The sequence below is a fragment of the Phyllobates terribilis genome, unplaced genomic scaffold (genome assembly GCF_046119375.1).
Source record: "Phyllobates terribilis strain yellow unplaced genomic scaffold, ASM4611937v1 Scaffold_2__4_contigs__length_985480577, whole genome shotgun sequence".
Taxonomy (NCBI): domain Eukaryota; kingdom Metazoa; phylum Chordata; class Amphibia; order Anura; family Dendrobatidae; genus Phyllobates; species Phyllobates terribilis.
The window spans coordinates 192,948,385-192,962,047 of record NW_027362762.1 but is presented as its reverse complement, the minus strand read 5'-3'; positions in this window follow the sequence as shown (position 1 = coordinate 192,962,047).

Genomic DNA, 13,663 nt, shown 5'->3' with positions numbered 1-13,663 from the left:
GATGATTTTTGAGTAAGTACCGCTCCGGCTCCAGAGGAGGAGGCGTCAACTTCCAGGAAGAACTGCTTGTTGCCGTCCGGGCGATGCAGCACCGGGGCGGAAGAGAAGGCCTGTTTTAAGGAAAGAAAGGCCTCCTCTGCTTCGGGCGGCCACTCTTTGGGATTAGTACCCTTACGGGTGAGCGCGGAAATTGGGGCAGTCCGGGAAGAGAAGTGCGGTATGAAGAGGCGGTAGTAGTTGGCGAAGCCCAGGAACCGCTGAATGGCCTTCAACCCCTCCGGTCGAGGCCATTTCTCGATGGCAGACAGTTTCTCTGGATCCATTCGTAGGCCGGTCTGAGAAATAATGTAGCCCAAAAACGGAAGCGAGGTCTGCTCAAAGAGGCACTTCTCGTATTTAGCGAAGAGGTGATTCTGCCTGAGCCTGAGCAGGACCTGACGAACGTCCCTCCGGTGAGTCTGGAGATCCGGAGAGAAGACCAAGATGTCGTCCAGGTACACCACTACGCAGGAGTAGAGAAGGTCCCGGAAGATGTCATTGACCAACTCTTGAAAGACGGCAGGAGCGTTACAGAGACCAAAGGGCATTACCAGATATTCATAGTGGCCGTCCCGGGTGTTGAATGCCGTCTTCCATTCATCCCCCTGACGGATACGAACCAGGTTGTACGCCCCACGGAGGTCCAGTTTGGTGAAGATTCTAGCCCCCCTCAGACGATCAAATAACTCCGGAATGAGCGGAAGGGGGTACTTATTCTTCACCGTGATCTGGTTAAGGCCTCTATAGTCTATACAGGGACGGAGAGAGCCGTCCTTCTTTTTGACGAAAAAGAAGCCTGCTCCCGCCGGGGAGGTAGATTTCCGGATGAATCCCCTGGCCAGATTCTCCTCAATATATTCGGACATCGACCGGGTCTCAGCAGCGGATAATGGATAAATACGCCCACGGGGAGGAGTAGTACCAGGTAACAGGTCGATAGGGCAGTCGTATGGTCTATGAGGGGGTAGTGTCTCTGCCTCCTTTTTATTAAAGACATCAGCATAAGACCAATAAGGAATCGGAAGTCCAGGTAGATTAGCTGGGGTAGGAGAAGGACGGACGGGATGGACGGGAACCAGACAGGTCTTATGACAGTCCTGTCCCCAGCGAAGGACTTCTCCGGTCTGCCAGTCAAGCACGGGTGCATGTCTCTGGAGCCAAGGTAGACCTAGCAAGAGGGCGTGAGAGAGTCCAGGCAGAACATGAAAGGAGATACTCTCAGAATGCAGCATTCCCACCTGCAGAGTAATGGATTCGGTGATGAGTTGGATGGGGCGTGGTAAGAGACCCCCATCCACGGCAGCAACAGACAAGGGTACAGCCAGAGGTTTGGTGGGGATGCGGTATTTCTCTACCAGGGACTGTGAAATAAGATTCCCGGCTGCTCCAGAGTCCAGTTGGGCTAGTTCGAAATAACGGTTCTCCCCGCAGACGATTGAGACTGACAGCAGCAGAGATGGAGAGGATTTATTCTTGTCTAGGTCGACCTCTCTGAGCGAACCTAGACACAGGAGTTTCCCGACCTCTCCGGGCAGGCACGGATCCGGTGCTCCTTACTGCCACAGTAGAAGCAGCTCCCCTCGGCACGGCGTAAGTCCTGACGGGTTTTGACCATCTTGGTCTGGTTGACCTGCATAGGCTCAGGAGAGTGTACCTGGGGAGAGACGGATTTCTGAAAAGTAGGAGCTAGACGTGGAAACCTCCTCTCACGGGTGACCTCTTTGGCACGCTCCTGGAACCGTAGGTCAATCCGGGTGGCAAGAGTTATTAGGTCATCGAGAGTGGTAGGAATGTCCCGACCGGCAAGTTCATCTTTAATACGGCCGGACAGACCCTCCCAGAAGACGGATACCAGAGCGTCGTTATCCCAGGCCAGCTCCGAGGCAAGGGTACGGAACCGTATGGCATATTGGCCCACGGTGAAACTTCCCTGACGGAGGCGTAGCAGTGATGATGCGGATGAGGTCTTCCGTCCGGGTTCGTCGAAGACTTTCCGGAAAGCCATGAGAAAGGCAGGCAAGTCGGACACCAGGGGGTCTCCTCTCTCCCATAGAGGATTTAGCCAGGCCAGGGCCTCTCCGGTGAGATGGGACATGATGAAGGCAATTTTGGCCCGGTCGGAGTTAAACTGGTGGGACAGGAGTTCAAAGTGCAGGGTGCACTGATTTATGAAGCCCCGAGCCTGGGCGGAGTCGCCTCCGAAGCGAGGAGGTGCAGAAAGCCGGGGTCCGGTGTAGGATACCATGGTATTAGTGGACAGCGGAGCTGCCGGATTGCGAGTCATGGCACTGGCGGAGGTTGCTGGCGGAGCAGTCAGAGTGTCCAGGCGAGAATTGACATTCCGCAGGTGACCCAGGATGGACTCCTGTTGGGACCTCTGACGGGACAGTTCATGACACAGGTCCGAGAGCGAGGGAGCTTGGGTGCCACCGGGTTCCATGGCCCGAGCAAACTGTAACAGGTCTGGGAGGCGGAACCTCTGAGCTACTATACAAGGGGGCGGTCCTTGTAAGGGAGCGGGTGGCGACCAGGCAGGCAGTCACAGCAGGTGACCGGGACAGTCTCTAGAAGAACGGGCAGGAGGTCACGGCAAGTGACCGGGGCAGTCTCTGGATGAACGGGCAGATGGTCACGGCAAGTGACCGGGGCAGTCTCTGGGTGAACGGGCAGATGGTCACGGCAAGTGACCGGGGCAGTCTCTGGGTGAACGGGCAGATGGTCACGGCAAGTGACCGGGGCAGTCTCTGGGTAAAGGGTTGGTACGACCTGTGGCGGCTGATGGTAGACGTGAGCTCCCAGGTGAGCAGGCGAGAGTCTCTGGATAAACGGGTGGTCACAGCATGTGACGGCGGAGCCTCCAGGAAGACCAACAGACAGGCGGCAGATGAGCGCTCCCAGGTGAGCGGGCAGAAGTCTCTGGACAGGCGGGTGGTCACAGCACGTGACGGCAGAGCCTCCAGGTAGGCTAGCAGACAGGCAGCAGATGAGCGCTCCCAGGTGAGCGGGCAGGAGTCACTGGACAGGCAGGTGGTCACAGCACGTGACGGCAGAGCCTCCAGGTAGGCTAGCAGGCAGGTAGCAGATGTGCGCTCCCAGGTGAGCGGGCAAGCTGGTCCATAGACAGACTGACAAGAGTTGGAAGGCAGACCGTCGGACCTCAGGCAAGCAGGCAGGTAGTTGATGTGCGCTCCCAGGTGAGCGGGCAAGCTGGTCCTTAGACAGACTGACAGGAGTAGTAAGGCAGACCGTCGGACCTCAGGCTAGCAGGCAGGTAGCAGAATATCAGGCAGGAATAAGACAGCAAGCTGGCAGGAATCTGGCAGGTATCTGGCAGGTAACTGGCAACGGGACCTGAGGGCTGAAGCAGAGTAGTGAACAGTGCAACAACATTGCTCGGGCACCTCCATTTTGGAGGAGGTGCCTTATATATGGTGAAGTCCTCCGGCCATTGGCCGGGGACTCCTTAGGATGGCGCGCGCGGCCCCTTTAAGAGGGAGGGAGAGCGCGCGCGCCCTAAGCACAGTGGCCGGGAAGGAGCGCGTGCTGCCAGCAGAGCGGGAGGAGAACGCCGGGCACGGAGCAGAGAGGTGAGGGGAACAGCGTCCCTGCCTAGCAGAGGGCAGGGACGCCGGCGCTACAATACATAGTGAAACAAGTAAATTGTGCAACCGACTACTCACACACAGGGGCCCACGGGGAAAGATTCACCTGCTCCCCTGTTAGCCAGCCTGCACCTGGTGCGGGCAGGGATTGTATCATACCTCCCAATTTTTGAAGAACAAAAAGAGGGACAGATCATGCGGTGTGCGTAGGGTGCCGCAGCAAATTTTGGCTACATCCCAATTCACACCCATTTGCCATTTCTTTCTACCCTGGAGGAGATGTCAGAGGGGCAGTGGTAGTGAGGGAAGCAGACACCCGAGACTGCAGGGTGTAGACCAAAATCCGTGACAGTCCGCTGTATCCGGGACAGTGGGGACTATAAATGGGAGGATGGATTCAGGGGTCTCTGGTCCAGGTTAGTGGTACCTGGCGGCTGGACGGGAGGCTGCGAATCTCTTACCTTCCGGTGTCCCCAGCGCAGCTTCTTATTAGCCAAGGCCGGAGTGACGCGTCCTGCTCATCTCTAGTTGGGACCTGTAGATTATTTTTTGTTCCTTTATTCACAGTCGGAGCCGCCAGAATTTTCTCATCTTTATGTAGCTTCACTATACGACATCTGGCTTTTTTGTGTCTGTAAGGCCGTGTTCACATGTTGCATAAATACTGTGTTTTAGGTTTTCAGCAGATGTCCGCAGCAAACTACTCAATAACAATCTTCTCCCCCTTATTTGATGCGGTTTTGATGCAGACGTGAAGCCACATTTTTAATGTGTTTTCTACAGTACAGAAAAGCTTTGATTCGGCACTTAAAGTATCTGCAGTTACAAAAAATAAAACATGCGTTTTTTTAGGCTCCACATAGAATATGACGCGCCCAGGGGATGGGGACGCAAATACAAGAGAATTTAAAAAAAAGCACCAAAACCACGCAGTTCAGCAGCATCTTTAGACGCAGTGCTCATGAAATCACATCCACTTTGCTAGGACAGTTAAACACAACAGAATTTTTGTGCAAAATAAGCAGCAGAAAATATGCAGCATTTATGTTACATGTGTACAAGGTCTTAATTTAGAAGTAAACGGGATGTGATTCGATGAAATCTCCTCCCTCTGTGGTCTCAAGACACTGCTGAACTCTGCGGCTTTGGTGCATTTGTCTCTATAGGCTTCTTCTGAAACACATGCATGAAAAAAAAACCTGCAGTTGCATTTTTAAGCGCAGAATAAAAAAAAAAACATTAAAAACTCTGTTTCATATCCGCCCCAAAATCACATCTAATAAGGTGGAAAAAGCATAAACGAAATGCAGCAAACATGCAATAATCAGAGAAGATTGTTATTGCATTGTGTGGTGAAGACATCTGCAGAAAAAAAGCAGCAGAAAGAACAGAGCAATTACGCTACATGTGAACACGGCCTCAGCATTACAGTTTTATAACTTTTTTTATGGGTTTAAAAGAGAAAAAATATCAAATCACACCATTTTTTTATGTCATTTACCGATCCCCATAAATAATCTGATCGCTGTGTTGTGCGGGTCGTTACAATTACAGGGACACCAAATATGTCCGTGCTATTTGCTGATTTGTGATGTTTATTATTTTTAAAAAAAAGTGCATTAAAATGCAATATTTTTTTCATCATCAAGTGGTTTTCATTATTATTTTTTAGTAATTTTATGGGATGAAAACAATCTCTTATTCTCCCTCTAGAATACAAATATATAGAAATACACTGCTATGTACAATGTATCAGTATAATCTGCCTGTGGAGTCAGAGTCTGCAATACAGATCAAGTACAAATAATTCTCCCCATTAGATCATCAGAGTTGGGGCTCATTATCTTAGGTGCCTGTCTGCAGTGTTAAGGTTGTGGGTTTGAGACCCGGGGAGACTCGCAGAAAAAAAAATTACATTTTTGTAATTGCTTATTATTTTTATAGGAACAAAAAAAATATTTTTCTTTACTTCAGTATACAGGGACCATAAAAATACATTGCTACACACAATGTATATCTATGGAAATGTATAAACTGCTTCTGGGTTCATAGACTGCAATAGAGGTCAAGATTACCAAATTCTCCTATCTACACCATTGTGGGCCGTGACTCCCAGATAGAGAACACGGAGATATGAATTAGAGTCCCTGGGAGACCTGATCACAGGAGGGAATAGAAGTGAATAACACAATTTAATTTATGCACTAAGCAGGGAGCAGCCCCACCCCCAAGGAGGAGAAGCTACGGAGTGATGAAGCCGTCTGAGAGGTGAGTATAGAAACGGGACAAAAGCTCGGACAGGACGGGACGCGGGACTGAGCCCTCAAATCGGGACAGTCCCGCTGAATCCGGAAAGTTGGGAGCTATGGTGATATAACATTCAGCATTCAGAAAACTGGTAGATCTGCAGCAGAGAAAACAGGGATTTTATGGAAACTGCAGCAAAGCTGGAACAGGGGCTCTGTCTCTACATTATGCAGCTCTAAAATGAGTTATCAAAAACATGGTGACAAATTCCCCTTAAAAAGGTTTTCCCACTAAGGAAAATGTTGCTGTTCCAAATTCAAATCCTTTGACTTAGTTTAGATGGTAACATGTACAGTTCTACATTTCCTGCACTGCTTCGGTCATGTTCTCGGTGTCTCTGCCTTGTGCACACTCTGTAGTGGTCACATAACGGCTTGCAAGCAGGGTCGGACTGGGGTGTCTGGGGCCCATAGGGGGAATTGACTCTAGGGGCCCACCTACTGCAATATGCAAATATCTGATATCCGCTATCCCTGTTATAGTGGAGCATTGACTGGCGGCTCTTACACATATACTGTGCACATTATAACTGGGATGTACAATTACGGTAGTTTGCATTAAAGGGTTCTTTGGTTAAAACAAGTTATCACCGATTCATGGGCTCCACAGAATAGGTGATCACTTATTGATCGTTTGGGTCCGAACATTGGAAAACGAACATATCTGAAGAATGGGGAAGTTTTATCCCTGACAGGACACATTTATTCCCATTTTAAAATGCAGCGACAGGTGGGACGTCTGACCGCAGCTATATTTATTCTCTTGGGGGCTTCCAAAAAAGAGCAGCGCTCACAGCCACTGAGGGAGCCAAAACCAGGTGAGGAACAATCAGAGAAAAAGTATAATAGCAACAAGTCACCAATTCTGCATTTATCACCCACTCCTTGTTTTGACTCCCACCCCGAGAAAAAATACTGACCAAATACTGATAGTGGGGCCGTGGCCTAATGGAAAAAAATATTTTCCTAATATCAGCGAGAACAAAATGACCACCATACACAACACAGTCCACTATACCAACACCAATAATACCACATACAAAAGGGACAAATATCGCCACACCAAGACTTGATCACATAGTACCACCACATAGTGACCGATTAATATCACATACAAGGAGCAAATACAGCCATACCATTGTGGCACCCCAGGGGTCTGGTTACCACAGTAATAGAGATATTATGTCTGAGAGCAAGTGGGAGGTTTCTCTGGTCAGGAGCCCTAAGCATGCAACACGGCCCACCCAGACCTGGGAGGGGAGGAATCTGCCCTTATAAACTGGGTCTGGGGCGGGATTAAGTCAGTCAGAGCCTGGAGTGAAGGTCCAGACACAGGGAAAGGAAGAACTAGGAGCTCTGTAGGAGCAGGAGTGAGTGCCAGAGGCTGGAAGCTAGAAAGCTCGCCTTGGCTGAAGACACTAACCCGGACACGGAGTCCGAGGCTGTGGGGACATCCAGGTCCAGCAGCAGAATCCAACTGGCAGGGGATTCCATGTCCTCTGGCCTTAGAAACCCCAAGGCACGGTCACAAGCAAGGGACCAGCACCGCCATCGTGAAGCGAAGGCTAACGGAAGGCCCCAAGTCACCGGCCATACGGGTGAGCACCACACGGTATACTCAGGGACGTGGGCTACTTCTACCCGCATAGAGCAAGGTAGCCAGGAAAGAGTGCAGATAGTCGGGGAGGCCTACAACTCCACCTGGCCAGGGGAGATCCTGCTTGCTCACAGACTGACCAGGCCCCTACTGCTAACCAGTACTCCCGGGAGGGTCTGCTTTATACCATCAGTAAAGACCCTGAACTGCACCACACGTCTCTGTGATTCCTTGCCGCACCAGCACCATTACTACTGGGACGCTCACACCATCACTCCCATCATCCACATTAGCTGCCCTGAGGCAATACTTCTCTCGTGGGGAGTTATCCCATACTCGGCTGCGCAAACTACATCAGCCTCAGCGGTCGGCAGCGCAGCGGCGGTCCCCACTGACCGCAATCCACGGGTGGCGTAGTCGGACATTATTATCACACTCAGACTGCCACTGGTTTGACCGCCCTGGGCACGGACCGGGTCACCGCCACGGAGGACTACAACCCCCAGCGATCCGGCTCCGGGTATCCCCCTGCACAGCACAGGCCCAGGGGGCGCGTCAACTTTGGCGTAGTCGGCAGGATTTCGTGCCCGCAACCACCGGGTACTGCGTGCCTGAAAAAGACTTTTATACTTACCTGTGGTGAAGTTTCCCGCCGTCCGGAGTCGTTTCCCGCCATCGGACGCCATCTTGGACTGTTTCCCGCCGTCTTCTGCCATCTTCCCGCCATCCGCAGCTGCTTCCCACCTTCGGACGCCATCTTCGGGACGCCGCGCGGGAAGAAGAGGGGCGTGGACGCCGAAAGCGCGCGAGATCCGAAGCTCCGCCCCAAGCTCCACCCCACGCACTGACGCTGCGCAAGGTCCTGGAAGGGAGGAAGAGCGACGCTGACGTCATCAGAGCGCGACGCCAGGTCCTCAACCCCGACGATCGACTGCGGAGCCGCGGCCTACGGAAGAAGAGCATCGCAAGGTAGGCCACGGTCCACTAGGGGGGAAGGAGGATGTCGGACACCGAGGGGAGCTCCACTGCCACAGCCACCGCCAGCGCAACCGCTGCTGCGGTCATGCCATTCACCATGCCCTATATCCCGGGGGCAACCTGGCTACCCCAGTACTCAGGGGAGTCACATACCCTGAGTGACTTTAGGGAAAGACTGGATAGCCTCTTCCAGGTATACCCCCTCACAGAAGAGCAAAAAGTGAGCATCCTGGTGGCCCAGTTAATCGGGGCAGCCCAAAGGGAGGTAAAGTCCTGGTCACCTGGGAAGAAGAGGACTGTCAGAGAAATACTAGCCCGGCTGAAAGACACATTTGACACCCGCACCTCAGCCGAAATAAAGCTCAGATTTTATGGGTGCCAACAACGGGCACATGAAAGTATAAGAGACTATGCTCTAAACCTACAAGAGGCCCTGAGAGCCATTAAGCAGGCAGACCCTGGCAGCGTGGGAAATGAAGACAAGCTGTTGACCGAACAATTTATAGAGGGTCTACTGTGCAATGCCCACCGAACCCAGTTGCGGGCAATGGCCTTACAGGACCCTGACCTGGACTTTGCACAGTTCAAGGACAGAGCCATCCGGGTGCTCCGAGAACCGGCACCAGGTGGCGCTGTGACCCACAGGCGCCCTGCTATCACTTATCACCAGGACACGGCGCCCTTGTCTGCAGGTCCTGTGGGAGCTGATGCGCAGGCTTTGAACAATGACCCGGCAACAGACCTGCACCACCAGGTCCAAAAGCTGACTAAGAGTGTTGCCGCGCTAACCAGAACTGTGCAGTCTTTACAGGTCTCTTCTCCAGAAAAGATCCAGCTGGCATCCGGACCGGAGGACGTCCCGTGACGCCGACTGAGGAGGACCCCACCGGCCAGAGGAAGACCCAGCGACAGATACAACGAGGACGGACGACCCATCTGCCGCCGCTGCAATCAACCCGGACATATGGCAAGGTACTGTCATTTAAACGGGCACAAACTGGGGTAGAGGGCCAACCCCCAGGCATAAGATCATCAGGCCCATCAAACTGGCGTGACAAATACGTAGGGGGACGTCCGGTCTTGCCTGTGGTACTGGATGGCATTCCTATGAGTGCCCTACTAGACACCGGGTCACAGGTCACCACCATCCCGTACGTGCTCTTCAAGCAGTACTGGAATGACTCGGACATAACCCGCTACCCAGATGACGACCTGAGCATTATCGCCAGCAATGGTCAGCCCGTGCCGCAGATAGGATTTAAGGAAATGACCATCAAGGTCGGTAAAGTTGAACTGCCGGCACAAGGACTTATCATTGTGGACATTGACCGTCGCGAGAGTCACCCAAAAATCACCCTAGGTACTAACGTAATTGAAAACTGTCTTGCAGAGGTGATTCTTATTTTGCAGCAGGTTGCCAAGAACGCCAGTTCCAGCCAGCAACGTGTGCTCCAAAAAGAGATCCGGGCACTGATGAAACGGCAACAGGTGGAACTATCTGGTGGTGAGATAGGTAGCGTGAGAATGTGTGACCTGTTCCCTATTGCCATGCCCCCAAAAAGTGAGATGATGATTTGGTGCCCGGCAGCTATTGGTCTAAGAGGTAGAGACTACCAAGCAATGGTAGAACCCGTCTACTCAGTGAGTAGGCCCATCATTTTGACAGCACGGGGGGTGGTCGATGTACGCCATGGGAGGGTGCCCGTCCGCATCATCAATATCGGGGAGAGAGAAGTATACCTGCCCCGGTATGCCACGCTAGCTAAATTGTTCACCATCAACCAGAACTCTGTACAGGCCGTGGAACCCTTGCCTCCATCTCAACCAGAGGAAGGTAACGGCTCTAAGAAACCACTGGAGGACTGGTGTCAGCAACTGCATTTGGGTACTGACTCCACTCCCTCACACCAAAAACAGGGAGCCTACCGGGTGGTTCAAGAGTACGAGAGAGTGTTTAGTAAACACCCGCTAGACTTCGGGCGAGTAAAGGGGGTAGAACATCACATCCCCACAGGAGACCATCCTCCCATAAAGGAGAGATACCGACCCGTACCCCCTGCACACTATCAACACGCCAAGGGGATGCTAAAAGACATGAAGGAGGCTGGGGTAATTAGGGACAGCTGTAGCCCCTGGGCAGCTCCACTAGTCTTAGTAAAAAAGAAAGACAACACCATGAGAATGTGTGTAGACTACAGGAAGGTCAACCGTATCACACACAAAGATGCGTACCCGTTACCAAGGATAGAAGAGTCCTTAGCTGCATTAAAATCTGCTAACTTCTTCTCTACTTTGGATCTCACTAGCGGGTACTGGCAGGTTCCTGTAGCAGAGGCGGACCGGGAGAAGACCGCATTCACCACCCCGATGGGACTCAGCGAATTTAACTGTATGCCGTTCGGGCTCTGCAACGCACCAGGAACCTTCCAATAGTTGATGGAATGCTGTCTGGGACACCGGAACTTCGAGACGGTCCTATTATACCTGGACGATGTCATCGTCTATTCCAAGACCTATGAGGACCATCTGGAACACCTGGCCGAAGTGTTTGAAGCCCTGGCAAACTATGGCCTAAAGGTAAAACCCTCGAAGTGTCATCTACTGAAGCCAAAGGTGCAGTACCTGGGACACGTGGTGAGTGCTGACGGAGTGGCTCCCGACCCTGACAAGATCACCGTGATCAAGGACTGGCCAAGACCATCCAGCATAAAGGAAGTGCGGCAGTTCCTCGGGTTGGTAGGCTACTACCGAAGATCCATTCCCGGTTTTACCAAGAAGGCAGCTCCTATGCAGGACCTCCTGATAGGCCAGTCCAGGAAGGCCAAAAACCAGAAGCCACCCTTCAAATGGGAAAAGCTGGAAGAGGAGTCCTTCCGCCAGCTGAAGATGGCCCTCACGGGGGATGAAATCCTGGCGTACCCTGATTACAGCCAGCCCTTTATCCTCTACACGGACGCAAGCAACATCGGGCTAGGAGCCGTACTGTCCCAGATCCAGCAGGGGAGAGAACGGGTAATTGCTTACGCCAGCCGAAAACTGCGACCCACGGAAAGAAACCCTGAGAATTACAGCTCGTTCAAGCTCGAGTTCCTGGCAGTGGTGTGGGCAGTAACCGAACGTTTCAAGCATTACCTTGCCTCTTCCAGGTTCACCGTGTACACGGACAACAACCCGTTGACACACCTGGACACTGCAAGACTGGGTGCCCTGGAGCAGAGATGGATGGCCCGCCTGCCCAATTTTGAGTTCACGATCAAATACCGGGCAGAACGCTCCAATACCAACGCAGACGCCCTGTCCAGAATGCCAAACCTACCGGACGAAGGGGAGGATCCAGAAGAATTGGAAGAGATCGAACTCCCTGCGTTTCACCGTCATGGGATTACCCAGTATTCCCACCGTGTAAGGGGCCAGCGATCCACTACGTTCAACCCCTTACCCCACTACAACTGGGCGGAGACGCAAGACAGTGACCCCGCAGTCCGTCTCGTGAAGGAGATGCTCACCCAGGCTGACGCCCGCCTAGACCCAGACGCTCCGGAAGAGACCAAGCAACTGTGGACGGAGAAGAGCAGACTGTTCCTCTACAAGGAGAAGTTGTGCCGCAGAATGGTCAATTCCCGGACACATGAGCTGATCTGGCAGGTGGTGGTACCGAGACGGGACACGGCTATGGTGCTGGAGGCCTACCACAATGGAGCCGGGCACTTCGGATGGAAGAAGCTGGAGTTCCTGCTGCGTGAACGGTTCTACTGGATAGGCATGAGAGGAGCCATTGAGAGGTGGTGTAGAGACTGTGGCCCGTGCAATCTAAGAAGAAGGGACCGTGCCAGCCAGAGGACTCCCCTGCAGCCCATCATCACCAGGCAGCCGCTGGAACTGGTCGCTCTGGACCATGTTAAACTGGCTCCAAGCAGAAGCGGGTATGTCTACGCCCTAACCATCGTGGATCACTACTCCCGATTCCTAGTGGTGGTCCCCGTCAAAGACTTAACAGCACAAACAGCAGCTAGAGCCTTCCAGCTGCACTTCTGCCGCCCACACGGGTACCCGGACCAAGTGCTGACGGACCAAGGACCAGCCTTCGAAGCGGAGGTCTTCCAGGAGTTCTGCAACCTGTATGGCTGCAAGAAGATAAGAACAACGCCCTATCACCCCCAAACCAATGGACTCTGCGAGAAGATGAACCAGGTGGTGATAGATCTGCTAAAAACATTGCCCCTGGAAGAACGCAGCCTGTGGCCTGAGAAACTGCCCGATCTGGTAGACCTGTACAACCACATCCCGGTAGGTTCCACCAACTGTACCCCAGCTTACCTAATGCGAGCAAGACCTGGTAAGCTGCCTGTTGACCTGAATATGGGAGTCCTGATACCCGAGGACACCTCGCCAGAGACAGACTGGGATACAGAACGGCAGCAGCAGTACCGGAAAGTACAGGAGAGCGTCGAGCGAAGTCTCTGTCAATCAAGAGAAAGGCAGGAGAGGACTTATAACCAACATGCTCCCGCTGTTCCCCTGGTGCCTGGAGAGCAGGTCTTGAAAAGAAAAAGGCGGCTCCATAAGTTGGACGACCAGTGGGAAAAGGACCCGTACACCGTACTGCCCTCAAGCCACAATAATCCAAAGGTGTACGTCATCAGCAAGGATGCAGGAGAGACCACAACCACTGTCTCCAGAGACCACCTGAAAAAGTGCCCCGAGAAGTTGCAAAGCACGGATGAAGATCAGGAAGACCCTCAACCCGTAGAGGAAAAGGAGGAAATGATCACCACCGTACTCGGAGACTTTCCCCGGTCCTGGACACAAGTAAACAACGCTATCGTGGTGCCCGTCCTCACCTTTCTCCAGCCAGCCCCTCAAGTGCCTACAGAAGACCAGGTAGAGCTGGAAGAGCAACCGGCCCAGGAGGCAGAAGAATCCACACCACCAGCCCAGGAGAATCAACCCTCTGCTAGTAGTGAGCCTGCCGTACCCCTAGTGAGCCAAAGAGTGCGCAGACAGCTGCCCAGCTTACCCATAACACCTCCTACACCCTGTAGTGCAGGACCAGTTAGTGAGCTCCGTAGGTCCACTAGAGTCACTAGAGGTCAGATGCCCGCTCGCTGGAAAATCTAAACTAATGCACTGTGAATTTATCT